We start from the raw sequence: 3,771 nt of genomic DNA, 5'->3' as shown, positions 1-3,771 counted from the left end.
GAGATCATGGAATATGTGTTAGATCAATTACGTGTTATGTGTGACAACGAATTTGGATTTCAAAGATATTGAACTATGTGGTTGACAAATCATGTCGTATGCGTGTTAGTGAAAGTTAATGTAGATAAGAGTTGGAAAATGTGTGTTAATATGAATGAGCATGAATACTAACATTATTATGGCATGACGGCATGAAAGAATAGGAACCACACTAGCATGGACCAAGCATGGAAGGCTAACGGGTCAAGATGAGGCAAGGAAGCGGGTATGAACACGGATGCACAAGGTAAGTGATTCCGTAATCACTTCTTAGTTGTTTATGTAATGTTATATGCAATTTAATTATATGTGATAATTGAGGTCAAATAGGAATGAATTATATGATGTCAATGAAGTATTCAACGGATCTTAGTTTTGATCCGAGCAAGGTAGGTGTGATTAAGAAATTGTAGCTAAGTAGTGGAATTGGTTACTTATGTAAGGAATTCCTTTGTTATTAAGGATAGAGCATAGTTGACTAAAATTCCCTTGATAGGTATATCGGGCAAACGACCTTAGAAGTCGTTTGGAAACGAGCGATTCGATTAGAGTAATGTCTTGGACAAGTATGAAAGCGAAGTATAGGGTTTTGTATGTCATAGTCCACTTAATGCGCAAATACCCATAACGGGTCAAAAATAAGCCTTTGAGCGAAAATGGGTTAAGAGGATGCAAGACGTCCGAGAATTTAATCTTTTATGATAGGTGCCAATGAAATTATTAAAGTTCATATGAGATTGAGGTCAAATAAACAGATTATGTTGATAAATGCACGAACGGGTCAAATAGTTAGAAAATGATAATATGTCGAATGCACGTAAGTTAAGAATTTCCTTAATCCGGAGGTAGGATTTTAAGTTAATATGATAGAATGTGAATTTACAAGCATGTAGGAAGAAACGGGAGGTTAAACGGGTAAACGGTTCAAAAGTTATGCGCGTTTTAGTGCGTACGGACGACGAAACGGAACTGCAGAAAACTGCAAATTCTAGAGGGCGTCGCCGACGGGTATGGGGGCGTCGCCGACGGGCTCCAGAAAGCGAATTTTTGGCTGACGGGTTATTTGACTGTCTACGGGGATTTTTGGCTACGGGTAATTGCAAGGGCCGTCGCCGACGCCCTCCCCAAGTTCAAAAACCTAAAAATTTGTTATTTAAGTTGATTTATGTATCGTAGGCTTCGGTTTGTTATCCGTGGACTACGGTGAACTTTCCAAACATGATTTTGATGGTTCCTTAGATGTCTATGGGCTATAAATCTAAGTCTAAGTCCCATGTAAATATTGTATGATTATATAAGAATGTAGGAAAGATATGTACGTATGTGGTTGTGTATGTATGTGTAAAGACATGTATGAGTGTATGCACGTATGTAAAGTTGTAAGAAAGGTATGTATGTATGTAGAGGAGTATGTATGCATGCAAGATGGTATGTGTGCATGATTTAAATACGTAGAGTTTTAATGTTACTAATTATGCGTTTGAGGTTGGTATGTAATGCAGGAACGAGTACATCGGATTCTTACGAAATTTAAGCCCAACCCGGAATAAGAGGATGAGTAAGGATAGTTGGATGAACTAATGTTAAATTGCCAAACGTTATTCAATCCTTAATTATATGAGATTAATGTTATATGATGTTGTCGTTGACTAATGGCTAAGTTGTATGTGATGCCCACAGGTGATACACGGTCTTCTTCTGCTACTTAGGAAGTGAAGCGGACGTAGATCGAGTCAAGAGCAAGGATTGCACGGATAGATCGATCATATAGTTGAAATATATAACATCTAGAAATGTAAATTTTAGTATGAATGTTGTGAATTCTTTTATAGAACGTTTAACATTTTAGCTTTTGGAACCTTCTCGAAAGTAATGTCGTTAATAAGGAAAGAAATTTTAAAGCTCTTTTCCGCTGCGTCATTTTTTTAAGGTAAAACGTGTTAGTGCGTAACATTAACATGGTGAGTGACGAAACATCAGGGTATTTCGTCAGCATATAGATGACGAAACATCAAGGTGACGAAACATGTAGGTGACGAAACATGTAGGTGTTTCGTCGTCTGGGTAACCTTGTGGGGAGGGTCTTTCGTCACTGCTGGATTTGGTGAAATACCCTACTCTTCGCCAAATCTCAGCACATTAGTTTCATAATCAAGTTTTTCATAATCACAACAGTTTCCATATTCATCATGTAATTTCTAATTATCATCAATTCATTAACATAATCTAATCGTACCCTTCGTCTCCATTTGGATCAAACGACATACTTATCTCACCCATGTTTGTCATCAATCTAATAGCAAGAACTCCATTTAGTAACAGTTAAAGACAGCACATAATCCCTAATCATCAAACGAATCAATAATAAATCAATCAGTCAACCACCGAGTCACAATAATGCAAACACTCGTAACAGAAGATCATTCATTATGTCACAATCTCAATCAATTCGATCATCATCCATTCAACATCAAACACACTACCCATCAGATCATACACATCGGATCCTAGTTTCTAGCATGCACGGATAAGATTTAACACAATAATCTGTAACTATTCAATCACATAACACCGGGAAATCGGATTAAATAATGATAATAGTAACTAACCGAGATGATCAAGACCAAGAACACGAAAAGCTTCAGGAAGAGTATGGCATCCGTCACGTATGCGAGGGGGAGAGGGAACTTAGGGTTTGATATATTTATGTTTAACAGGTTACGAAGGGTTATACTAAAATGACAACAGACTATACTGGGCCTCTAATCAACCTGGGCTGAAAGCCCTTTCTGACGAACAACCATCCCGACGAAATACTATTTTTTGTCAGGTGAGACTTGTGGCGAAATACCATTTTTCGTCGGGAAACACCATTTTTCGTCGGGTGAGACTTGTGGCGAAACATCAGATAAACTATATTTAACATTTCACATTTTTACAACCAAGCATTACACATTAATCCTAACAATGCATTAACATTAACCATACTAATAACATGCACAAGTTACAGCATCAACAACTGGGTTGTGGAACAAGTAATGCGAAACAGCAAGACGTTACGTTAACTCAGGATGACTGTGGATTTTCCGCGGGTACCACATCATCCCCAACTTGAAAGGGAATTTCGTCTCGAAATTCACCAATGACAGCAAAAGTTGGTTCAACCACCTGAACAATTGAGGATGTTAGAGTTTTATCAGACTTTTACGTTCCTATGTGAACTCCGGTCCACGTCTTGAGTTCCAACGACTCTCACGATTGTCATACGACTATGCTAACGAACCTTGACTTCCTGGTCCATGCTTTCGATAGATCCCCTGATACCGCTACTAGTCATTAACCTTAGGCTCTAGCAAGGGTATCACAAGCGTTTCACCGAACAAACACTGCCTTAGATCCGAGACACAATTGACATCGTTCACGTTACCCAATTCGTCGGGTAACTCGAGTTTGTAAGCCATGTCACTGATTCGTTCCAGGAATCCGAATGTCCCAACGCATCGTAAACTAAGCTTGCCACGTTTTCGATTGTCACACCCCGACCACGTAAAACAACAAATCGTGGCGGAAACGTCGGGGAGTGTTGTAACCGAATCAGTGTTTCATAACACATGGGAATTTGAAATTTTGTTTTATTGATTAACTGAATTACAATGTCTAAACAAACAAAGAAGTATAACATAATTAACTAGTCTTGCATCTTTTATTGTCACTAAGGCCCAAGTCCGCCTA

At 38.4% G+C, this 3,771-nt stretch overlaps 1 long non-coding RNA gene across 1 annotated transcript; it reads left to right on the top strand.

Annotated features, from left to right (window-relative positions):
* Nucleotides 1–231: 231 nt before the first annotated feature.
* On the top strand, nt 232–1,944 carry LOC110871012. The gene is made up of 3 exons (XR_002553425.2): nt 232–286; nt 1,542–1,597; nt 1,720–1,944. It is a non-coding gene; the product is annotated as an uncharacterized LOC110871012 (long non-coding RNA).
* The last annotated feature ends 1,827 nt before the right edge of the window (nt 1,945–3,771 follow it).

The sequence above is a fragment of the Helianthus annuus genome, chromosome 8 (assembly GCF_002127325.2).
Source record: "Helianthus annuus cultivar XRQ/B chromosome 8, HanXRQr2.0-SUNRISE, whole genome shotgun sequence".
Taxonomy (NCBI): Eukaryota; Viridiplantae; Streptophyta; class Magnoliopsida; order Asterales; family Asteraceae; genus Helianthus; species Helianthus annuus.
Note: the sequence above shows the minus strand (reverse complement) of the source record. Positions and strands in the feature narration are given on the sequence as shown.